This window comes from Macrotis lagotis, chromosome X, assembly GCF_037893015.1.
Source record: "Macrotis lagotis isolate mMagLag1 chromosome X, bilby.v1.9.chrom.fasta, whole genome shotgun sequence".
Classification (NCBI taxonomy): Eukaryota; Metazoa; Chordata; class Mammalia; order Peramelemorphia; family Peramelidae; genus Macrotis; species Macrotis lagotis.
Genome location: NC_133666.1, coordinates 31,572,108 through 31,597,631, shown reverse-complemented (window position 1 = coordinate 31,597,631; position 25,524 = coordinate 31,572,108). Strand labels below are relative to the sequence as shown.

The 25,524-nt window shown below is 40.1% G+C and overlaps 1 protein-coding gene across 3 annotated transcripts in view; it reads right to left on the bottom strand.

Moving 5' to 3' along the window:
• Nucleotides 1–24,953, bottom strand: part of ADGRG4 (adhesion G protein-coupled receptor G4) — a 68,047-nt gene extending 43,094 nt beyond the window's left edge. The window contains exons 1-3 of one of the 3 annotated variants that reach the window (XM_074201077.1): nt 24,727–24,953; nt 21,662–21,701; nt 6,740–6,871 (exon numbers count right to left, since the gene is read on the bottom strand). The gene's annotated coding sequence lies outside the window, so the exon portion shown is untranslated. Of the gene's footprint in view, nt 1–6,739; nt 6,872–21,661; nt 21,702–24,540; nt 24,627–24,726 lie in introns of those variants that run through there. The other 2 variants (XM_074201079.1, XM_074201078.1) reach the window with 2 other exon arrangements.
• Nucleotides 24,954–25,524: the final 571 nt, after the last annotated feature.

The window sequence follows — 25,524 nt, the reverse complement described above, 5'->3', positions numbered from 1 at the left end:
AAAAACATTTCAAACCTATTCAGAGGGCTAGCTACCTAAAGGGACCTTGTATTACTCCTTTTATAAGAGTGAATAATGACTCTCCTGCTTACCCCCCCCCCCCATTCCCCACATTTTATTTACTTTTTAAGACTGGATTTCTTTTTTTTTTTAGGTTTTTGCTAGGCAATGGGGTTAAGTGGCTTGCCCAAGGCCACACAGCTAGGTTATTATTAAGTGTCTGAGACCGGATTTGAACCCAGGTACTCCTGACTCCAGGGCCAGTGCTTTATTCACTGCGCCATCTAGCTGCCTCAAGACTGGATTATTTCACTGGGTTTTTTAAAAGTGTAGCTCACTGGCACTGTCTGGTCCTATGACTTTGAATATGTGATTAATCAACTCTTACCATCAGTGATAAGAATCCCTTCAAGGTCAACAATCTTATCTGGAAGTGCCTTGAGCAGTTTACATGGTTTACATTGGAGGGTTCCCCAACTAGATTTGCCATTCTCCACATCATTAGTGCTGAAAAAGGAGAGGAGGGAGAAATTTTCATTCTTTTACTGTCCTTTCTTGAGGATCTTGACAGTTCTGGCCTCCAAATAAAGGGCAAGCATGGGGGCTCTGCAATTTTTGATTCTAAGTACTACTCCCTCTTCCTGGACCCTCTCTCCTCCTCTAGCTTCTGTGACACTGCTCTCTCCTGCCTTTTCTCCTACCTATTCAAAGGTTCTTTCTCAGTTTCTTTGATTGGCTCGTCATACATTTCCAACCCTGGAATCTTGCCCTGACACTCTCCTTTGTGATCTCATTCACTCTTAGGCATTCAATTTGAGACATGATATTTGGAATGAGTTCAGATTTCATCTCTTTCCAGAATTATAGGTATACATCACCAACTGAAGGTAAGATAGTTCCTCCTGGATGGCCAATAAGGATCTCAAAATCAAACAGACTTGCATAGGTCTAGGTCAAGGATCAAATACATGAACACACACTGTCCCAAGTCCCCATTCCATGCTCCATCCTTAAGACCTCAAACATATACAAAATAGAATAAGGAGAAAAACAAAGGTTTGGAAAGTGTGGACCATGGAAAGTGTGATGAGTCAATTAGAGATGAATAAAGCATTGCCGTGCATCCTATGATTCATAGAAGCTTAGACAACAGAGCTGAAAGGAATCTCACAGATCACTATCTCCCATTTTTAGATATAAGAAAAATGAGGGCCCTCTCAGTGAGGTGAATTGCCCAAGATTGCCTAGCTAGTTAGTATCAAAGCTGGGATTTAAAACTAGGTCCTTTGAAACTAAATGTATTGTTCTTTCCATGATAAGATGCTACAGAACCAAAAAACCCCACTAATAGGGGACTATTTCCTAGGGGACTATTATTATTTCCAATAATGATGATTGTCATTGTGGTTGTTGGTTGTCCTTTGTTCTCAAAGAAGACCATAACATCAGGGAGACAATGCCAGGTCTTGCAAGTGAATTGAATTAAAGTGGAAATGCTGTTCTAAGTCACCAGCCTTACTTTCTCCTCCTGAGCCATGTGGGTCCAGTGGCCAGATATGGAGCAGGACAACTGGAGATGGTCCTGGATACAGTGAGAGACATTGACTTTTTAAATCTAGGTCTTTCCCATGTGGTCATTCTTGGCGTCTGCCTCATCTCTCAATAAGAATGATAATAAATAATAGCAATAACAACAGTAATGAGATTTATATAGTCATTTAGGGTTTTGAAATTCTTAAAAATCCGATCTCATCTTCTCACAGCAACTATGGAAAGTGGGTGCTATGATTACCTCCCTCATTTTACAGCTAAGGACACCCAGGCAGACTGAGTTTTAATGACTTTTCCAAGGTCAGAATGCTAATCGGTATCTGAGGTCAGATTTTAACTTCTCTCTCTCTCTGATTCCAGGTCTAACTCTAGTCACTGCATAGCTTAGCTGTCCAATATAACTAAAAAGACCTTTTTGTTATCCTTAGTTTTCACCACCCACCTCAGGGCATGGCTGACACTAAGCTTACAACTCTTTTGACATTGTTCTGTACTATTCCTTTGTGTTTATCCTCAGTTCCTGGTCCTTGCTTCCATCTTCAGGAAACTATGAATCTCTATAATGTGCCTCTTGTTTTTCCTTTAAAAGAAAAACATGTAACTTTCAAGAACTGTCATGCTTGTCTATGATTCATTCCTTCTGATCTTTCTTCTCTTCTCTCCTGTGCATTTTTAAAAATGCTTCAGTGATCTTCTTTTCGTTTTGTTTCCTTCCCATTTTTGGCAACTTTATCATTTCCCCAATTGATAAATGATTAAAAGATATTCAAAGGAAAGAAATCTAAGTTATCAACAGCCCAAATTAAACAATGCTCCAAATCACTAATAATTAGAGAAATTCAAATTCAAACAACTCTGAGGTGGCTGAGGTTTAATCACCCATCAGACTGACAAAGTTGACAAAAAGGGAAAGTGACAGAGATGAGAAGAGCATCAGGAAAACAGGAAGTTAACACACTGAACTGCAGTGGTCTAGCCATTCTGGAAAGCTCTACCCCCCCAAATCATTAACCTTTTGGACTCTGCTATATACCTCTACTAGACCTATACTCTCAAAGAGATCAAACAAAAAGGGAAAATGACCTATATGCACAAAAATATTTATAGCAGCTCTTTTCATAATGACAAAAAACTGGAAACTAAAGGAGTATCCAGCAGGAGGGTAATGCCTAAACAAACTTAGAGTATCTGAATGGAATCGAATGCTGTTGTGCCATAAAAATGATGAAAGGAATGGTTCCAGAGAAACCTGGGGAAATTAATGAGAACCAATGCAGAGTAAAGTGAATGATTCAGAATTCAAAACAATTCAAAAGTTCAAAAGAAAGAACAATTTATACAATAATATTTCAAATACAAACAATTCTGATCAAAACAAAGGATCAGAGGACCAATAATGACTTTCTGAAAGAGGGGATAGGCTTAAGAAATAGAATGAAATATACATTTTTGGACATAGCCAATGCATAAATCTATTTTCCTTGACTATGCATATTTTTTACAAGAGTTTTGCCTTTTTTCATGGGAAGTAGGGTGAATTGGAAGAAGAAAAATTGAAGAAATAAGTCAAAAGCAATAAAAGTTGCATTTTATAAAATCCTTCTAACAAATATGATCAGGCAAAATAAATTCTCACATTGATGTGTCTGAAATATGTTGTTCAGTCATCCAATCATGTGTGTTTCTTTGTCCATGGGGTTTTCTTGGCAAAGATACTAGAGTGGTTTGTCATTTCCTTCTCCATTGGATTAAGACAAAGAAAGGGTATGGGACTTAGCCCAGGGTCACACATCTAGTATCTGAGGTAGGATTTGAATTCAGGTCTTCCTGACTCCAGATCTAGCGGTCTATCCATTAAGTCATCTAGCTGCCTGTTTAAGCATCTAAGTTGACCAATAAAAGTTCCCTGTGCATTTAATTCCTTCGTTCTTTTTCTTCTTCCTCATTAGAATAATTTGGTTTTGTGTTTCTGTCAACAGAATTTTATCCTTCAGAGACCCTACCTATCTTTTCTCTGAATTCCTTGAAAATTACCCTCTCCAAATCTAGGACATTATTCCCAGCTTGCTTCTATTGCCCTATCACGAACATTTCTCCCCTAGCCAGAATGGAATGGCCTTTCTTCTGGGGGCACCTGTTGGTCCACAGTCATTAAGGTCCAAGAAGCAACTTCCTCATCAGATGTCTCTAGCTTTCACATCTCTTTTATAACTCTTAAGTGTTAAGCAATCCATTCTCTTCTCCTCCTGCTCTGTGTCATATCCCTCCCACACAGGCTAGAACTCATGCCCTTCCTGATTCATTTTCTCCTTTGTTCTTCTCCTCAAGCAGTTTTTCCAAGAAATCTCTCATATTTTCCTGGTAATTTGGAGAGCACAGAGGCACTACTCCAGTCCTTTCATCTTTTCCTCTAAAAGGGAGACCAAAATGCACTTAGTGTACATAGAAGTGATACTCAAGACTGGCAGGATTTGGAACAGTCAGCTCTTTGCAAGGCACTGGACCATTTTTCTTCCCCTCTCTACTTGCTGAAAATGAGGTCCTCAGTTTTCTGCTGCTCTAACTGGAAGTTCTTGTGGCTAATTACCAAAATAACCTGGCTGCTTCTTCCTCTAGTCACAGGTCCTGAACCCCAATCCTATTTTTTTCCATTAACTTTGTGACCTTGGGGAAAATCAGTTTGCCTCTGTTATACTCAGTTGTCTCCCCTGTCAAATGACGAAACTGGACTTGTTCTTGTAGAGTTGTTTCAGTCATGTCTAACTTTCTGTGATCCAATTTGGGGTTTTGTTGGCAAAGATACTAGACTGGTTTGCTATTTCCTTCTCTAGCTCATTTTACAGATGAGGAAACTAAAGCAAATAGGTTGAAATGACTTCTCTAAGATCATGCAGCTAACAAAGTCTGAGGTCAAATTTTAACTCACAAAGATGAATCTTCCTAACTCCAGGCCTAAGACTCTAGCCACTTAGCTGCCCTAGAAATTGAACTGGATGACCTCTAATTTCCCTTTCAGCTTTCTGTACTAGAATATACTAGACTTTTCTGCCTTTGAAAGGGATTTGTCCACTTGGTATTATTATTTTCCTCCTTTTTTCAGATGAAGAAACTGAGGCTGACAGAGGTTAAGTGACTTGCCCAGGTTCACAGAACCAGGAAGTGTCTGAGGCTGGATTTGAATTTAGGTCTTCTTGACTCCAGGTCCAGCTCTCTATCTCCTGAACTAGTGGCTACCTAAACATGTCTCTATGAGCCTGGACTCCTCAGGAAATTACGATAAAAATCCCAATATAAATGGCAGTTGCCCTTTGCTCTTGTCTGTGAAAAGATCTTAAATAAAAATGATATTTCCAGTCATGTTGGCACTTCTTTCTTTCTCATCTCACCTTGTTAATCAGATTTCAAATGGCTCATATTCCCATATTGCTTCTTCACTGAGTGCCTGCTTTCTGTTCCATTGCATTGATCAGAGCCTGTCTGGATTCTTGCACTTGGTATTGGGCATCACATTTTAGGAAGGGTGTTGACAAGTAGGGAGTTTCCAGAGAAGGACATTCAAGGTAGTGAGGAAGATTTGAAATCCCATTTTATTAGGAGCATTTGAAAAATACTAAAGATGCCCAGCCTGGAGAAGAGAAGACTCGGTGGGGATATGCTAGTTACTCCTTTGTTGTTTTGTTGGGGAGGTGGCATTAAATATTTTATTTATTATTTTTCTAATCACATGGCAACAGTTTTTGCAAGGTTTTGATTTTTCCATATTTCTCCCTCCCTCCCTCCCCTCCTCCTGCCCCTGGTAGAAAGCAATCTAATATAGGCTAAACATGTATAACCACGCTAAACATAGATCCATGTTAATCACGTGGTGAAAGAAGAATCAAATCAAAACAGAAAAAAATTTGAGAGGAACAAAACCCTCCTAATACCTAAGCCAACTTTTAAAAATTGAAGAGAGTAAGCTTTGGTCTTAGGTTAGTTATTGTTATGTATTTAAATAGAGAAGAAGAGTGAGATTCATTTTGCTTGGCTTCACAGGGCAGAACTAGGAGCACTAGAGAGAAGCTTTTACAGGGGTATATTTCCGTTTGATAGAGAGAGAAATTTCCTTCCAATTAAAGCTGTACCAAAGTAGAATGGACTGCAGTGGGAAGTAATGAGCTTCCCATCACTAGAGGTCTTCAAAAAGAGGCAATTAACCTGAGATGAATGAATACCCCAAAAGACAGAGTTCCTCAGTAATTAATAATCAATTTATTCAGTAAGCCAACAGGGCAGTCAATAAACTGATTGTCGGTGTTTTCTCTCAGTAACCAGACACCAAGGGAGACCCCAAAACATCTTAAATGCCTTCCAAAAGGGAACTCCCTTGACACTTGAGGATTGATCCTGATTGGTGGGCATTTAATGAGGAGCTGGGTTAAAGTCTTTATTTACTCCTACTGCAAACAAGATTGATCATGAGAATCAGCAGCCATCTCCATTGGACCTCTCCAGCTAGTCTTCTCCTTCATTAACTGGGCTGCCAGGCAAAGGCTCACCCAGACTGGATTCTCTTTATACTCTTAACAGAACTTAGATCTCCCATTTGACTGGGGTCCCCCCAACAAATAAGCAGGTACCTTGAGGTCGAGAAGCAAATTTCATCTGTCAGCCATGCTCTTTAGAGGTTGACTGATCTTTTCAGGATATGGGTTTTAATAGAAATAAAAGGGGAAGGGGTGGCTCACACATCTAGTTATTAGTTCTTAATATAATAGTATAACTAATTTCTTTCAAACCACTAATCAGGGGAGGAAATTCCAAAGGGGATTCCTACTTAGAGATAGGTTTGACTGGATGACCTTTGAAGATAACCTCTCACTCTAAAGTCGATAATCCTATCACTATTGAGGCCCTTTCCAGCTCTATGATTCAGAAGTTTACAATTTTCAGTCCCAATTTGCCAACCTTCAACCAGAACCAAATGAGAAATTAGATTACGTTTAATGTCTGATGTTGGTTTCTAATTTTTTGTGAGAACCATGTTTTTTTCAAAAATAGCACAGACAGCAACAGCAAGGAGTGACATCCAAAGGTGGCAGAAGGGAGATTGGCATAGGATAGGTAAAAGGTAACTAGCATAATTGGTTATATGAAATAAATCAGCACATGTCAATTTGTAGCTAATAGAAATTGATTCTGTACTTACCGAAATCTGGTAGCATTCTCATGAGGATTTTTAATACATCTGCTTTGAGCTGTCTCTGTAGGATTGGTTAATGGCCATTTATATGTTCCTTTGTATCTAGTGGTGGTTTCTTCTTCATGCACTTTCCTGGCTCTAAAGAGAGGATACATAAGGGTCAATTGTCACCATGTCTATTGGATGAGAGCCTCAGGAAACCTGGATGATCCCCAAGGTCCTACTTAGTTCTAACATTCTTTGGCCCTAAATAAAAAACAAAGCTTTTTACAAGGTCATTTTGACCAATCTTACTTGGCCACTTAAAATAAGTCTCTCTTTAAATAGCTCAAAAAGTCCCTGATGCAGTAGAGAAAACATGAGATTTTTAAGTCTGAGGATCCAGGTTCAAAACCTCACTCTGCCATTTGCTACCTGTATGAACTTAGACAAGTGACTTTCTTTCTTTGGGACTCAGTTTTCCTCACATGTAAAATGAGAGGTTTCAATTAGATGACCAATGAGTCCTTTGAAGTTCTGAATCTATGTTTCTGTGAGCCAGATAGTCATTTAAAAGGGAGATAGCAGATTTTCCCCTTGAGTCACTCTTCCTTTACTAATAGATAGCTGAGCCTTTTTTTTCCTTTTTCTTATGTTACTACTTTACACACTTCACCAATAAATGCAATGGAAGCCATAGGATAAACACCCATGTGACTGGCTAATGGTATTATAGTAGGCTATTCAGTATAGATCATAGATTTAGAGAAGGAAAGAACCTTAGAAGTCACTGAATCCAACCCCATCATTTTACAGATGAGGAAAATAGAGAATGGGGCACTGTGACTTGCCCAGGGTCTCACAATTAGTAAAGATCTGAGTCAGTATTTGAACTCAGGTCTTCTTTACTCCAAGTATAGTGCCCTATCAATCCACCATGCCATGCTGCCTCTCTATTACAAGGTAAGATTTGTACTATACTCTCTCAGTTCTCAAATTATGATCTATGAAGTCCAACCATCAGCCATAATAAGCCATGTTAAAATGAAGTTCTGTGATGTTTGTGGAATCAAATTTTATATCCTTCCAATTCAACAGACACTTACTGAGTGTCAACTGTATGCAAGGGCCATGTTCAGTATATCCACTGAGTTATTTTGATGAGTTATTTTCTTCCTTGAAGGACAAATTAACCCAGAGAGTATAGAAAGCCAGAATTTACCAGGATCATCTATTATCTGGTGAAGCTCTCATCACCATTATCAGGGACAATATAATGATGCCAGCCAGACTAATGTCCTAAACCCACTCCTATGAAAGATAGGCTAGTTTTTCCTTTAAAGAAATTGAGAATCAAAAGATGAAGGACAAAGTATTAACGACCAGATGGAAGAATATACCAAATCACTAATAATCAGAGAAATGTAAATCAAAACAACCCTGAAGTTTCACTTCATATTCAATAAATTGGCAAAGATAGAAATAATCAATGCTGGAATGGTTGTTGGAAGATAGACCCACTAGTGCAATACTGGTGAATTAATACAATTGCTTTGGAAAGCTGTTTGGAATCATTCACATAAAGTAACTTAAATTATCCATATCTTTCAACCTAGAAGATCTGTTACTAGCTTTATACTCCAAGGAGACCTTTACTAAAAAGAGAGTCCCTGTTTATAGCAAAATATCTAAGTAGTTGTTCTCAGTTGTGTCTGACTCTTCATAACCCCATTTGGGGTATTCTTGACAAAGATCCTGGAGTGATTTGCTATTTCCTTCTCCAGTTCATTTTACAGATGAGGAAACTGAGGCAAACAGTGTTAAGTAACTTGCTTAAAGTCACATGGCTAGTAAGTGGTTGAGGGCAGATTGAACTCAGAAAGATGAATCTCCTTGACCCCAGGCCCAGCCCTCTATTCATAGAATTGCCCCCAAAATATTTATAGCAACACTTTTTGTGATTATAAAGAATTGAAAACAACATAGATGCCCATCAATTGAAGAATAGATAAACAAATTATGGAAAAATAACCCTGTGTTGTAATAGATGATGAATATGGGCAATAAAAATGTGCATACTTGATCCAGCAATACCACTACTGGGTCTATACCCTGAAGAGATGACGAAAAAAGGTAAAAATATCACATGTACAAAAATATTCACAACAGCCCTGTTTGTGGTGGCAAAGAATTGGAAATTGAGTGAATGTCCATCAATTGGGGAATGGCTTAGCAAACTGTGATATATGTATGTTATGGAACACTATTGTTCTATTAGAAACCAGGAGGGATGGGAATTCAGGGAAGCCTGGAGGAATTTACATGAACTGATGCTGAGCAAGATGAGCAGAACCAGAAGAACACTGTATACCTTAACAGCAACATGGGGGCGATGATCAACCTTAATGGACTTGCTCATTCCATCAGTGCAACAATCAGGGACAATTTTAGGGTATCTGTGATGGAAAATACGATCTGTATCTAGAGAAAGAATTGTGGAGTTTAAACAAAGACCAAAGACTATTACCTTTAATTTAAAAAAATTAATTTATTATGTAATTTTTCTATTTCTTATATTTTATTTTTTCTTTAAGGATATGATTTCTCTCTCAACACATTCAATTTAGATCAATGTATACCATGGAAACAATGTAAAGACTATCAGACTGCCTTCTCTGTGGGAGGGGCGAACGAGATTGGGGGAAAAATTGTAAAATTCAAAAAACAATAAAAAAAATGATGAATGTGATGAATACAGATAAGGATGAAAATATTTACATGAACTGATAGAGTGAAGTTAGTGGAGCCAAGAAAATAACCTACACAATGACTGTAGCGATGTAAACTGAAAGAATAATCAGTTTTTTAAAAAATCAACAGTAAATGTTGAAATATAATTAAAAAATAAGTATAAATGGAAAAAGAGATGAGAAGAAATTCCCATCCCACTCTCTTGGAGAGGGGGGGAGGCACCTCTCCCAGTGTTACACACTGCTCATATTTTCAATTTTTGTGAATCAGTTATGTTATTTTCCTCTACTTTTTCTTCTTTTTTTTCTTTTCTTTTTTAAAAAACACTGTTCATTGACTTTCTAGGAAAAGGAAGGGAAGGAATACTTTTTATTTATTTATTTATTTTTATTTAAGGCAATGGGGTTAAGTGACTTGCCCAAGGTCACACAGCTACGCAATTAAGTGTCCGAGGCTGATTTTGAACTCATGTCCTCCTGACTCCAGGACCAATGCTCTATCCATGGGGCCACTGAGCTGCCCCCAAAGGGAAGGAATACTGGAGGAAATGATGATGAATTAGATAAAAAAACAGATAACACTAAAATTTGGTTTAAAAACAAAAAATATATCTTTGACACTTGATTGACTCAGGCTGATGACATCATTTCGTGGTCACCTGAAAACAAAGAAACCAGTGGTGGTCCAGTGGAAAATGCAGTCAAAGGAGAGTAACTCTGTGGAATCAACTCAGGATGTCCCACTCTGGCTAAAAGTATTTCCGTTTGTTAATTGTTGAATGACCTAGAACTCTCTCAGTTTGTTCCAATATCAAACCTAAACTTCCAGGAGTCAGGTCTGCCCAGTACAAAACAACACCTTAAGTGAATCTCTTTCCCTCCCTGGAGCCTCAGTTTCTTCTTCTATAAAATGAGAAAGTGGGACTAGATGGTCTCAGAGGTCCCTCCTGGTTGGGAAAATATATACTTCTCTCAAATATCTATTAAACAGTATATTCCATGCTGGCTACTCTTCTTGCCTCTCTTTTTGCCTCACTTTCCATTTTTGCCTTTGTGTCTATCCTCTTCACAATCCCTTTATTGTACAGAATTATGCCTTTCAAAGTGATGTCTGCCACATTGGGGTGTGGTGGAAAGATTTCTCAATTAGAAACCAGAAAGATCCGGGATGCTGCCCCCTTGCTGAGCCTCACTTTCCCCATTTCTAAAATAAAGATTGTAGTCTCAACTTCCTCACAGGGTTGGGGTTTTTTAAGGTACTGGTTAGATTCTGGACATAGATGTTTTTTGTAAACTATAAAGCACTCTTAAAAATATCTGGGGTCATGAGCATCTTGGTTGGGAATTCTACTGCCCAGAACAGAATCTTCTATTGTGAGGAATGATCAGGCAGGGTGGGAGCCAGGCAACTTTGATTTTTATTGCTAAAATCTCAGCAACATAAAAGAACAAGTATTTGAGGTGCCCCCTAACATGGCCCAGATTGTCTCTGGACAGTTGGATTGTCTGCCCAAGTTTAATCAATAAGTCACCACATATTTATTGAGCATGTAGGAAGGCAGAGGTCAGACTGTAGCCAAGGCCTTCACAATCTGACTCCAGTCCACCTTTCCAGACTGATTTCCCATGACTCTCTTTCATTCACACTATTAGAGCCCAGCCAGATTGTTCTCCTTGATGTTCCCCCTCTGGGACATCTCATCTCCTCCCTCTGGTCCTTTGCCCAGGCTGTCCCCCATGTCTATAATGTACACCCTTTTCATTCCTGGCTCCTCTTTTCAAGGTTCAACTCATGTCAAACCTAGCAGAGGAGGCTTTTGGGGGGACTTTGTATTTACCCCAGGACCCAGTGTGATGTCATTCATGTGTTAGACACTTTATAAATACTTACTGAATTTAACTGAATTGAGGACTTCCAGACCTGCCCACTTAATGAATCAATCTTTGAGGGAGAGAGGAGGGTAGCCCAGACTCTACTTTTCAGACCTTAGGAGATTCTACCTAACCCTTCTTGAATACAAACAAACAAACACTTCCCTCTGTCCACAACCTCAGATCAACTGCTTGAGAAAAGGATGGTGTCAGAGAAATGTTTGGCTAATAATCTGTGTGGTTTATCTAGACTTTAAGGTATCCATAATACTTTCCTTACAACAACCCTATGATAGGTAATATAAGTATATACTTATAGAATAATTATCCCATTTGATAGATGAGAAAACTAAGACTCAGAAAGCTGAAGTGATCTATCATCCAATGTCTTAGAGTTCACTACTTCAATGATTCTGTGATCTCACAAATTTGGAGATTCTTTCTGACCAAGCAAATGGCAACCCATCCATCCCCTCTCATCCTATGCAAGTCTAGTCTATGTTTTTTGTTTGTTTGTTTTTTAGTTTTTGTAAGGCAGTGGGGTTAAGTGACTTGCCCAAGGTCACATAGCTAGGTAATTATAAAGTTTCTGAGGTCGGATTTGAACTCAGGTCCTCCTGACCCCAGGGCCAGTGCTCTATCCACTGCACCACCTAGCTGCCCAGTCTATGTTTTCTTGAAGCTCTTCTTCCAAGAAGCAAAGCGGTCTCCTGAATGTCTTTCTACAGGCCCTTTTGCATTTCAAGGGCACTAGTGCAGCTCCCTGACTGCATCTGTTATGACTCCTGTGTCTTGCTGTAGGACCAACCCATCTCCCTTGCTGAGCAAGGATTTCCTGGGTAGGGGAAGCACACATGGCTAGGATTCAACCATAGGTTTATGTTTCCATTACATCCCTTTTCCTCTCTGTCTCAGGCACTGGTAAAACCAAAAACCAAAAACAAAGAAACAAATGCGCCAAAGATATTTGGAGCAATTATCTCAGAAGCTTCTAACCTCAGTTTACTCCTCTGTAAAATAGAAGGTAGTGAGGTTGAATCAGACCTCTCTCTGGTTCCTTCCAATTCTAAATCCTCTGGTCCACTGTAGACTTTTCCACAGCACCCTCACACATACATATCTATTTCTTCTTCTTTTCAACCACCATTCCTAAGAGCTGCCTCTTCCCTCTCAGACTGATAGCTCCCCTCTTTTCAGCTGCCTTCTCACTTTCAGCCACATAGCATTCTTTTGGTTTTTGCAAGGCAGTGGGGTGAAGTGATTTGCTCAAGGTCACCAGCTAAGTATTGGATGTCTGAGGTTGGATTTGAACTCAGGTTCTCCTGATAGGTCTGGGACTCTGACCACTGTACTACCTAACTGCCCCTAAGGTCTGGTTTCTTAAAACTTAAGGGAACTTTAGAGACCAACTGGTTCAACTCCTTCATGTGACAGAGGAGAAAACCAATTCCACTGTACTCTGCTCTGGTTAGAGCATGACAAGAATATTGCCCTCAGTTCTAACAGAAACCTGCTAAGCTGGATGAAGAAGGCCTTGGGGGAGGTCCAGGCTATGTGAGAATTAGGAGGAGGAAATGGGGGTGTTTAGGATGGCAAAGAGAAGAATGGGGAGAGAGATATGAGAACTACCTTCCAGTATTTGAAAGACTGACATGTGGAAGAGGAATCTGACTTGGTTTGGGTGACCTCCAAGGTCAGAACCAGGAGCAACAACATAGGGAGGGGATGGAGAGATACAAAAAGGCAAACTTGGGTTGGATGCCAAGAAAAACTTTTTCAAAAAATAATCAAGTGGTAACTAGGCGATGCAATGGATAGAGCACTGGCCCTGGAATTAGGAAGCCCTGAGTTCAAATCCAGTGTGGACAAGTCACTTAACCCCATTGCTCCACAAAAAAATCAAGCATTTACTTAGTGCCTAACACAAATTCAAGTCAAAAGACAGGCCCTGCCCTCAAGAAGGTTATATTCTATTGCTGGAAGACAGGGAACTAAAAAAGAGAAGAGAGAAGGTACCCAGGCCTGTACATGATACATAAATAAAGGGAGTTAGAAAAACAGCCAGAAGAGAATTGAAGTGTGGCCAACCTGAGTCTGTCCTCAGAAAGAACTCTGCAATGGGAGAAGGAACCAGCATGGTGGTGGGATGTGCCAGGGTGAAAAGATCCCAGAAACTGAGGAAAGTTCAGTGAGAGATAATCAAAAGCAGAATGAACTGCCTTGGGAAGGAGTAGGCTCCCCCTCATGGCAGTGAGGTCTTTAAATGGAGGCTGAATGGTCACTCATTGTAGAGGGAATTATTTTTCACACCGAGGTTGTGTCTCTTCTATCTAAATTACCTCATTGAGGTACTATGGATCTTATTATTACCATTTGACAGATGAGAAAAGTGAGATTCAGAAAGGTTAGCTTACTTGCCCATGGACACACAGCTACGTGTCAGAGGTGAGATTTGAATCCAGATGATCAATAACCCAAGTCTAGGACTCTGTATACACAATGCCATGATAGCAAGGATTGGAACAGACAAAAGGAGAATTACCTAATTTCTTAACTTCCACATCTTCAGACTTCACATTTAAAGTCAAATGGTCTTGGGTGATTTCCATTTTTATCAGTTTCATCAGATCAACTGGGACAGCAGATGAATGAGCTTTTATGATTGCTTTGACAAGCATAGCTCAAGACAAGAAGAGAGAAGAAAGATGTTGCATTTGAGTGAACAAGATGCCCCATAACCAGGGATTCCCACCTCCTACTTGTAACTGCCATTTAATTTCCCACCTCCATGCCTTTGTATGTCAAATATACACTCCCTCCTCTCTGTCACTTTCTAGACTCTGTCTCCAAAGCATAGCTCAAGGGCTCCCTCCTGCACCAGGCCTTTCTTTGATCTGGGTACCCAGATCTCCTGCCACGTCCCACTAGGCTCAGTGAAGACAGGGGCTGTTCTAGTTTTGTTTTCACACACACAGTGTCTGGCACGCTGCAATCCCTTAATCAGGGCTTGATTGGAGAGAATTCACAGATCTGCTTCAGACCATTTCTGGTGAACACACAACCCCTCCCTGTCAGGGTCCTGGGAATATTGTTAGAATTGGGGGGGGGGGTGCCCATTTGGAAAGAAGAGGACCAGCTAAAGGAAAGAGGATGCCTAGTCTAGAGAAAAGACACAGGAAGGCACTGTGAGATGAACAACCTTGATGGCTGCAGCTCCTCTCAGCAGTTCCAAGAGCTAGGACAACCTTGTTAGACTGGCCATGGGCAATGCTATCCCCATCCAGAGGAAGAAAAACAAAACAAGGCCAAAAAAAACCAACCCTTCCGAATCTGATGACACTTTATAAAAATGATCCCTTACTTATCTCTTTCCCTTAATTCTAATTCCTCATACCAAAAATGACTAATCTGTAAACATGTTTATCAAAATTATGTATATGCAATGCTAACTTGACTGTTTGTCTGCTGAGAGAAGGGGGGGTGGGAAAGGAGGGTGGAAGGAAATTTTGTAACTTAAAAATATACATGTGCATATGGATGAAAAAAATAAAAATTAGTAAAAAAAAAGTTGGTGCTATAAAAAAAGAAAAGGCAGGAAGGAAGGGAAGAGGAGGGAGGAAGGAAGAAAGGAAAGAAGGTAGGTGGGTGAAGGAAGGAAGGAAGAAGGGAGGAAGGAAGGGAGAGAGGAAAGAAGGTTGGTGGGTGAAGGAAGGAAGGAAGAAGGGAGGAAGGAAGGGAGAGAGGAAAGAAGGTAGGTGGGTGAAGGAAGGAAGGAAGAAGGGAGGAAGGAAGGGAGAGAGGAAAGAAGGGAAGGAGGAAGGAAGGAAAGAAAGAATGACTCTCCTGGAGAGGAGGCATTCAACTTTTTGCCTCTGGAAGGGAGAACTAGGAGCAATGAAGAGAAGTTGTAAAAAGGTCAATTTCAGCTCCTTGTGAATTAATAAGTAAAAATTGTTCATTAATAGATTAATTTGAATAACTAATAAAGCAGCCCAGTTGGGGAAGTCCAGTTCCCTCCCCCCACCCCACCCCGGACACCAAGGTGTGAGATCCTTTTAGGAGAAAGGTGTGTACAGAGCAGAGACATGCTATTGCAAAGATTCTTTAGGTCAATTAAACAGGGTTTCAAGACTCCTCTGGAGGCAATGGAGCACCTAGTCATACTCTTGGACCTGTCTTAGAATCTGTAATGTTGCTTCTAAAATTAGGGTTTGGCCTTGCTGAACAGGACAGGTATGAGTCTAGACTGTTTGCTGAGCCCAGAAAGAAACTCTTGGGTAGGAGGGCATTGGAGATCACACTACCACACTGGCAAGACCATCAATAAATCCCCTTCTTCCTCCTACAACCATAAGGCTGGGCCTCATCTGCCAGCTAAGGCTAAGTCATAAATGGGCTCTGCTCCTGTGGAGCCCCTGATGTATTCCTATCAATCAAATAAGGATTTTTAAGCCCCTGCCATAGGTGATGGGGACAAACGACACAAGTCAGCCTCTACCCTCAGCTATCAGGGGAGGCAACATGCGCATATATGTTTATATTTTTTTCAAATTGACTGAAATGTTTATGGAATGTAAGAGTTAAGTCAGTATTTCAGTTTTAAAATCTTCTGATGTTTCTACCTTTTGCTGAAGATTTTCAGTGGTTTTGCCTTAGATGTCTTTTAAGGGGCAGGTCATGACAGGCCAGGAACATACTAAAAATATTCACCTTGAACAGACTATATACTTCTTCCAGAGGTAAAATTATAGAGAGAAAAGAGATGCAGAGAGGTTTAGAAATCCTTTTACTGATTATGTATGAACCTACATACTTATTACCTTCTCTTGTAAAAAATAAAAAAGTTGCTTTTTCAGAGCACTGTTTATTATGATGTCTGGACTGCAAGTTAAGATTTGGCTTACAAATCTAAAGTCCATCATTGCCCCAAAGTGCTTCATTTCACAAAAGGATAAAATAACAACTTCCTCTGAGATGATGAGAAAAATTTAAGTTTGCAGAGATGTGGTCAGTTGAGAAAGCTCATTCCCTTTCCTGTGCTCCATCAAGTCTCAAAAATAGCTGCCAATACAAGGGGAATAGAAGATAATAGAGAGTGGGGGTGGGAGAAGGGGGGAGCAGCTGAGGGGAACAGAAAAGGCCTTATGGAGAATACCATCTGTATCCAGAGAAAGAATTGTGGGGTTTGAACAAAGACCAAAGACTATTACCTTTAATTTAAAAAAAAAAACATTATCTCATTATATAATTTTGCTATTTCTTATACCTTATTTTTCTTAAGGATATGATTTCTCTCTCATCACATTCATCTGAGATCATTGTATACCATGGAAACAATGTAAAGACTAACAGACTGGCTTCTGGGGGCAGGAGAGGGAAGCAAGATTAGGGGAAAAAATTGTAAAATTCAAAATAAATAAATTTTTTAAAAAAAGGTCTCATGTAGAAGCTGATGCATGTGCTGTATCTTTATGAAAACTAGGGATTCTAGGAGGTGGGGGTAAGGAATGAATATGTTCCAGCTGAAAAAAAAGGCACACTTATGAAAGGTATCTGTGATCCAGGGGGTCTACTGAAATCACTTTAAAAAAGTTGATTGTTAACTTTTTAGTATAAGCATTTAACACTTTGATTTCCCTTGGCTACCCTTAAGAAAATTTAGGGAAAATGTTAATAATGCAATTTAAACTTAAAGGTGTGCTGGGTGTACAATTTTTACCCAGAAAGCTGGTTGTAAAACATTTACCAGGGTTCCAATGTATCCTTGTCCCTCTCTTTCTTCATCCTCCTCCTCCTGGCCCTCTAAGTATTCTCATATGAAGCACATTCCCTTCTGTGAGATAAAATGTGCCCATAATAAAGGTTTATAGCTTTCAGTATCTTTGGCCTCATCTGTCTCGTCTGTGTAAATCTCTAAGTCCCCCAACAGCAACTGCAACAGTAGTGTGGGCCAGGATCCTGGCAACTTTGACCAAGAGTTTAATAAATCAGAAAAGCCCCTGTTAGAGAAGACAGGTGGAATGTGTGTCTCTGTGTGTGTGTGTGTGTGTGTGTGTGTGTGTGTGTGTGTGTGTTTGTAAAATACAGAAGCTATAAATGACCTGGCTCCTACCTGTGTGGTCCTCAGCAAAACACAAACATCATTTTTGGGCTTCTCTGCTCCAAACAATAAAAGACAATGGAAGAATACAGTTAACTTAAGTTTCAAATATCATCAAATCAAATCAAATCAAATCAAAAATAATTGAAATAAAATAAAACAACCATTTTGATATCACTGGTCAAACAAACTAGTAAATAATGTCTAGAGCTTGCTAGATGGCTCAGTAGCTTGAGCACTGGGCCTCCAATCAGGAAGTTGTTGAGTTGTTTTTCAGACATTTCCAGCTCTTTGGGATCCCCTGGAGGTTTTCTAGGCAGAGGTATTGGAGTAGTTTGCCATTTCCTTCTTGGCCTTATTTTACAGATGAGGAAACTGAGGCAAACAGGGTGAAGTGACTGCCTAGGGTCACATACCTAGTGACTGAGGTCAGAGTCATATAACTAGTTAAGTGTCTGAGGTTGGATTTAAATTCAAGAAGATGTCTTCTTGACACCAGATCTGGTGCTCTATCCATCATGCCACACAGTCTTGAGTTCAAATCCAAATCAGTCCTGTGCTAATGTCCCCCATGTTGCACAATCAGTTCCACAGTTTTTAAGAGAGACGTTAAGAGAGTCCTCATACTCGTATTACTTCTTCTGACCGCCACCCCCCCCCAGCTGCTGGTGAGCTCTGCCTTGTGTGAATTCTCTGTAAAATGGTGTTTTAGGCAAATGTACAGTTGACATATGAACAACATGGCCAGTCCATCTGAGTTGCTTTGCTACAGTAGAGTTTGAATACTTGGTAATTCAACTCAAGAAAGGACCTTAGTGTCTGGTAGTTTATCATCAGCAATTTTCTAAAATGATTCAAATGGGAGTGATGTGGTTTCTTGGCATGGTGTCCCAGTTTCATGGGTTATAACAATAAGGTCAACACAATGACTCTGTATACCTTCAGTTTGGTAGATGGCCAAATACTTCTCTCCTACATTTTCTTTCAGAGCCTCCCAAACACTGAGCTAGCCCTGCCATTGCATGTATCAATCTCAGCATCTATGAGGACTTCCCTGGAAAGAATACTGCCAAGATAAGTGAATGTATCCCACAGTATTCAAATTTTCTCCATTTGCTGCAATCGATGGTTCTATATAGAGATGATGTGGTGCAGGCTGGTGGAGAACCTCTGTTTTCTTGGTTTTCATTGTTGGCCCAAAATTAGCGCAAGCAGCAGAGGATTGATCCATACTCCCGAGACATCTCAGCCTCAGAGGTTGCATTGAGAGCATGATCATCTATGAACAAAAAGTCATACACCAAGTCTCCTTCCACTTTCGTCTTGACTTGCAGCCATTTCAAAGTCATGTAAGTAGTAAGTGGAAGATCCAGGATTTGACTCCAGGTGTGCTCTAATGTCAAATTCAGCACCCCCTTCTCCCTGCATCACCCTGCATCCCAACAAAGCTTAGAGTCAACAAGCATTTCTGGATGAGACTGAGGAGCATGAGGATAGGGACTGTCTTATCTAAATTTTGAATTTTCTTTTTGTTCATTTGGTTATTGAAGGCAATGGGGTTAAGTGATTTGCCTAAGGTCACACAGCTAGGTAATTAGTAAGTGTCTGAGGCTGGATTTCAACGCAGGCCATCCTGACTCCAGGGCCAGTGTTTCTATCCACTGTGCCATCTAGCTGCCCCTTGTATTTTCTCTAGCATCCAGCACAGTATTCTACACACAGTGGGTGCTTAATAAGTGTTAAATAATACTTGACAAAATTTGATGATAGGCAATATAAAATCCCCAGGCATTACTCAGCTAGGTGTTTTTGCCAGTCAGTCAACAAACATTTATTAATCACTTACACCATTCTTTACATTAGGAAATAAATGAAGGCTAGAAGGACTGAAGGTCATGGTGAGGGTGACCAAGACTAGGAACTGTCAGGAAGAGGGAAAGATGGAATGATAAAAGATGATCAGATGAAAGAACTTCAGAGTTCAGGAACATGGAAGTGGGACACTTGGGGAATGCTGGCAACATCAAAGGTCTGGTGGAGTGGAGGAAGAAGTCCTGAAAACTGAAAAGGTAAGAAACTGGAAAGTTAGGGTAATTGAGGAAACATTAATGTGTGTGTGTGTGTGTGTGTGTGTGTGTGTGTGTGTATGTGTGTGTTTTCTACTCTGAGGACAAAAGTCAGGATGCACAGAAAGACTGTGATCTAAGCACTGACCTCATTGAGGAAGGAAGGATAATGTCCTAGAGAATGATGCTTTTATCATGACCAGAGTATTTTGGAATATCTTAGAAACATCACTGTACTTTATAGAGTGAATATATGTATCTAATATATAAATGCTTTGAAAAACTCAATATTTGATGAAAATTTTTATTATGATGCCATCATCTTCAAGATATTAAAATAAGGTTTGAAGACTGGAAGGAGTAGAAGGAAAACTGAAACTCAGAGAAGGGAAGTTACTTGCCCCACAATGGGGAGAGAAGAAGACATCAGCAACTGAGGGGATCAAAAAAGACCCTATGGAGGAGCAGCTGGATAGTGCAGAAGATAGAGCGCCAGCATTGAAGTTAGGAGGATCTGAGTTCAAATCTGCCTTCAGACACTTGAAATTCCTAGCTGTGTGGCCATGGGCAAATCACTTACTCCCAAATAAAAGCCTCATCTAGAGGCCTTTAAGAAAACTAGGGATTCTAAGGGGTGGAGATAAAAGAGGAAATATGTTCTAGTGAAAAGACACACCTATGAAAAATAGAGTGTGATGTGTCTTTGAAGTAACTGTGATTCAGGAGTTTGCTGAAGCTAGTTATACCATGAAAGCTGATTGTTAAATTTTCAGTGTAAGAATTTACACAAATGCTACAGATCAGGCCTTGATTTATTGTTTTGTTTGTTGTCTAGGCTTAAGAAACTTATTAAGAAAATGTTAATAATGCATATTAAACATGAATACAGGTAATAGAGTCCGTAGGGGAGTCTAGGGGTGGGAGTGGGGGCGAGAGGGAGAGGGTCGGTTTTGCTCTGTATCCAAGAGCTGCTATTCATCCAGTATGGTGCTACTTGAACAGTCATTTGACAGCCTTTTATTAAGTCCTTATTATATGCAGAGAACATTGTGCTAGGTGCTGAAGAAGACACAACATTTTATTCAGGTATGGTCTTTGCCCTTTGAGATCTGTCTCTAGGAGACTAACTGAATGCTAACTAAATTCCAAGCCGGGTGACTTTGACACAAGGCCTCGGCCTTCACATAACAAACGCTGAATACCTGGGGATTCCTGTAAGGTGACTGCCCCCTAGGGTTCACTTTATAAAATGGAATTTCCAAAGTCATTTCATAGCCACATTCTTCACCAAAATATTTCCCCCAAATTACCAGAATAAAAATGGGTACAACTTTTCTTAATAGAGTTTTGTTTTTCAAAGGAAGTATATTCTAAGTAGTCCCAATGGGCATTTTCTTCAATAATATAAACCTGGGTGGTAAAGTTATAAAGCTTAATCTCAGAGGTCCAGGGAAGAAACATGCTGCCTTTTCCTAAGCAGAAGGGGCATCTAGGTGGTACAGTGAATAAATCACCAGCCCTGAAGTCAGGAGGTCAGGAGTTCAAACCCAGCCTCAGACACTAGCTATGTGACCTTGGGAAAGTCACTTCACCCTGACTGCCTCTCATCCAGGGACATCTCTAATCGGCCTGATCCATATTTGATCCAGATGGCTCCAGAGGAGAAAGTGAGGCTGGTGACTTAGCACAGCCCCCCCTCACTCAAATCCAGTTCACATGCTTGTCATGGCATCACTTCCCTGATGCCATGGTCCTCTTCAAGAACAAAAGACAAACATCATCAGAGAGGCCATGCACTATGGGAACAGGATACTACATACACTGTCAGACATGCTTAACCGATTCTCTTTGCTACACGACAGTTATGTGGAGGTGATGTTGTCAAAAAAGAAGCATGGGGCAGCTAGGTGGCGCAGTGGATGGAGCACCGGCCCTGGAGTCAGGAGGACCTGAGTTCAAATCCAGACTCAGACACTTAACAATTACCTAGCTGTGTGGCCTTGGTCAAGCCACTTAATACCATTGCCTTAAATAAAATAAAATTTGAAAATAAAAAAGCAAAAGGCATTAACAAAACATCAAAAAGGAAAAAAAAACATTGATTTATATCTAGTCAGAAAAATGAAAAGTAATCAATGAATCTATTTAAAGGCATACTCACCCTGCTTTGGTTCATTCTTCTTTTTTCTTGAAACCCATTTCTGCATCAAAGGTGAAAAGAGATTATAAAAAATTGAAAGAAACTAAATATACCCAAAGATAAAAACAAAAGCCCTGTTATACAGGATCAGACCAAGAGTCCATGCAATCTGGGGTTTGAGTACTGGAAGGGATACCAAAGGACATGAGGGACCAAGAGCTAAGTAACTGACCTGCTTAGCTTCAAAAAGTTCAGAGTAGGGGGTGGCTAGGTAGTGTAGTGAGGGGGTGGCTAGGTAGTGTAGTGGATAAAGCACCAGCCCTGGAGTCAGGAGTACTTGGGTTCAAATCTGATCTCAGACACACCTAGCTGTGTGGCCTTGGGCAAGCCACTTAATCCCATTTGCCTTGTTAAAAAAACCCTAAAAAAAAAGTTCAGAGTATGTCTCAAATATGTCTCCTCTTTTCTTAATGCTCTACTTATAGGAAACTCAGAAAGAAGAGGGGACAAGTTGTTGCATCTGCCCCAGACTACAGCTATAAGAAAACCTTAAAGACACAATATTTTTCTTAAGGACTCTCAACTGATCAGGAAAGAAGTCCCCTTTCTTTTTATGTGTTCTCTCCTAATCAAAGTACAAATTCATTCCCTTTGTCCCTGATTCCCTTTTCTCCCCTTACCCTCTATACCCAAATTGTCTAATATATCTTGGATTTTAACATTCTAAATGGAGTGAAATAATTTTCTCTTTTTCTGTTTTTGCAAGACAATGGGGTTAAGTGACTTGCCTAAGGTCACACAGCTGTTAAGTATCAAGTGTCTGGGGCTGTATTTGAACTCAGGTCCTCCTGACTCCAGGGACAGTGTTCTATCCACTGTGCCACCTAGCTGTCCCTTGTTTTTTCTCTAGCATCCAGCACAGTATTATACAGACAGTGGTGCTCTATTCACTGCATCACCTAGTTTTTCTCATGAGTACAATCATTTTCTAGCTTTGGGATACTGAAAGAACTACAAAGAAGAACATTGTGTACCCTAACAGCAACATGGGAGTGATGATTGACCTTAATGGACTTGCTCATTGCAACAATCAGGCGTAATCTTGGTATATTTGTGATGAAGAATGCCATCTGTATCCTGAGAAAGAACTGTGGAGTTTGAACAAAGACCAAAGACTATTACCTTTAATTTAAAAAAAAACTGTTAACTTATTATGTAATTTTGCTATCTCTTATGCTTTATGTTTCTTCCTTAAGGATAATATTTCTCTTTCATCACATTCAATTTGGATCAATGCATACCATGGAAACAATGTAAAGACTGGCAAATTGCCTTCTGTGGGGGATGTGGGGAAGGAAGTAAGATTGGGGGAAAAATTGTAAAACTCAAAATAAATAAAACCCTTCTAAAATAAAAAAAAAAGAACTACAAAGAACAGGAGGCAGAGGCAGCCATGATTAGTCCAAAAACATTCTTCCTATAGAAGGGGACACAGTATAGTTAACTCTACTTAGTCTATGGGTTCTTAACCATTTTTTGTGTGTGCTGGACGCCTTCAGCAATCTGCTGGAGCCTATGAATTCCCCTTTCTTAGAATCATGTTTTAGATAAAATACATTGGGGAGTCCAAGCCCTTGTCCTCAAGAAGCTGATGTTGCATTGGGGGGACAATATGGGAACAACTCTGAACCTACAAGATAGACAAAGTTTAAATGGGAGGTCAGCTCAAGGAAGGAGCTAGCCATTGAGGGGGTCTGGGGGAGTAAGAACAGCTGGAGAAGTTTTCCTATGGGAGGAGGGATTTGAGATGAACCTTGAAGGAAGGCAAAAGACAGAGGAAAGAACAAGAGCATTCCAGGCCTGGAGAACCAGGAGTCAATAGGAAGAAACTGAGTGAGGGGTATGGAGCATTATGTGCAAAAAAAAACAAAAAACAAAACAGCAATAGGAATTTTAACTCCGAGTAAAGTATAAGAAGACTGAAACAGGAGGAAGGGACTAATATGTGGCTTTCAAATTCAGTCCTACATTAACTCTGCATAAGTCCCTTTTTGCATAGGTCATCATTGAAAATTTGCTGCAAGTTAGGGACTGTTGTGTGTGGGAATACTGTGAATCTTCATCACCTGGTGCCCTTGAGACCAGAATGTTCTTTTACTAAGTGCCATAGGAGTGGGAGTGGATTAGGTACTGGAGAGGATATTTAAGCACTTGTACTTTGATAAATAAACAGAGTACTTGGAGATCTTGGAGAACTTGTCATCCTTGTCTCCCTTGTCTCCCTTGTTTCCTGTCCCTTCAATGCTCGTCTGGGGAAGATTGAAGGAGTCCAGAAAGGGACTCAACATCTGCAGCCTATTTATCCCCCACCCTCAACCATTGCTTCATGTCTTCCGGGTCCCCCACCATTTCAATTCACTCCATTGTGGAACTGTGCTGGTAGATAATCTTAATAATTAGTCCCCGTTTTCCCTATTCTTTCTCATTGACCCCATAGTAACAATACAGGATAAAAAAGATCACTTTAAGAGTTCACCAAATGTACCTTCCCCTTCAGAATATGAAATCTATGCCCCATTCCCCCCCCCATACACATATACCTATCTGCCTTTCACTTTTACTTTTAGATTTATAAGAGAAAACTCACTATCTTGAAAAACATGGTTCAACTGAAAAAGACCAAAGAAAAAACATTTTTACAATTGTTTAAGGCAGTGGGGTGGGGTGGGCTGCTAAAATCAATAGGACAGCATAATTTTCAGCCAGTTATTTGTGCTCTGTAAAGGCAGCACTGGACCTACTGACAGGAGGGCCTGGATTTAAATGCCTCCTTTGACACTGGGGTAGCTGCATGGTCCTGTAGTGGATAGAGTACCAGGCCTGGAGTCAGGAAAACTCACCTTTGTGAGTTCAAATCTGACCTCAGATATTTGCTGGTTTTGTGATCCTGTGCATATCACTTCACTCTGCCTCAATTTCCTCATCTGTAAAATGAGCTGGAGAAGGAAATGGTGAACTATTATAGGATCTCTGCCCCAAAACCCCACAAATGAAATGACTAAATAACAAGAAACATTGATACTTACTAGTTATGTGACTATGGGCAAGTCACTCACCTCTCCAAACCTCTGGCAATTCTCTAAGATTCTTCCAATACGTTGTAGCTGATTGCAATATGAGTAAAGTGGAGGAGGTTCCCACCCTGAGGAGATCACTGATCATTGATAGTAGCTTAACTAACCCAACATTTTCCTAGACTCTCATCAGGTTTTTCTATTTGCCAAAGGAGTTATGCCAAAGCTAGAAGAGACCTTTGACGTCGCCTAGTTCAATCTCATCATTGTAAATGGGGAAGCTGGGGAACAGAGGGAGTACAGTCATTAGAACAAGGTCATATGTGACCTAGGAAGTGATAAAACCAGAACTACTCGGACCTTGAATCCTGACTCCCACTATGCCACACTGTAAGGATATTGCATGAACTACAAAATAATGCACCCAAACCATCCAACTGATAGAGCTGCCTCCCACACACAAACATCACCCATATAATTCAAAGGACTGCTAAACCTTCCTCACCAAAAGAAAAGATTAATTGAGCTAATATCCAATGGATTCATAGACTAAGATGTGAAAAGAACCTTCAGGTCATTTAATCCAAGCTTCTTATTTACAGATGAGGAAACTGAGACCCAGGTGACAGAACCAGATTTGGAAGTCAGGTCCTGTACCACCAAATTCAGGGCTATCTCGGCTGAACCACAATTAGGATGCTGGGAGAAAGGGTCCAAAACAGCATCAATGCCTCACTGAGGCTTTCAACATCTATTCTCTCTGTAGGACTGTTCATTTGAGAAAAGAGAAAAGCCCTCTTCATTTGTGAG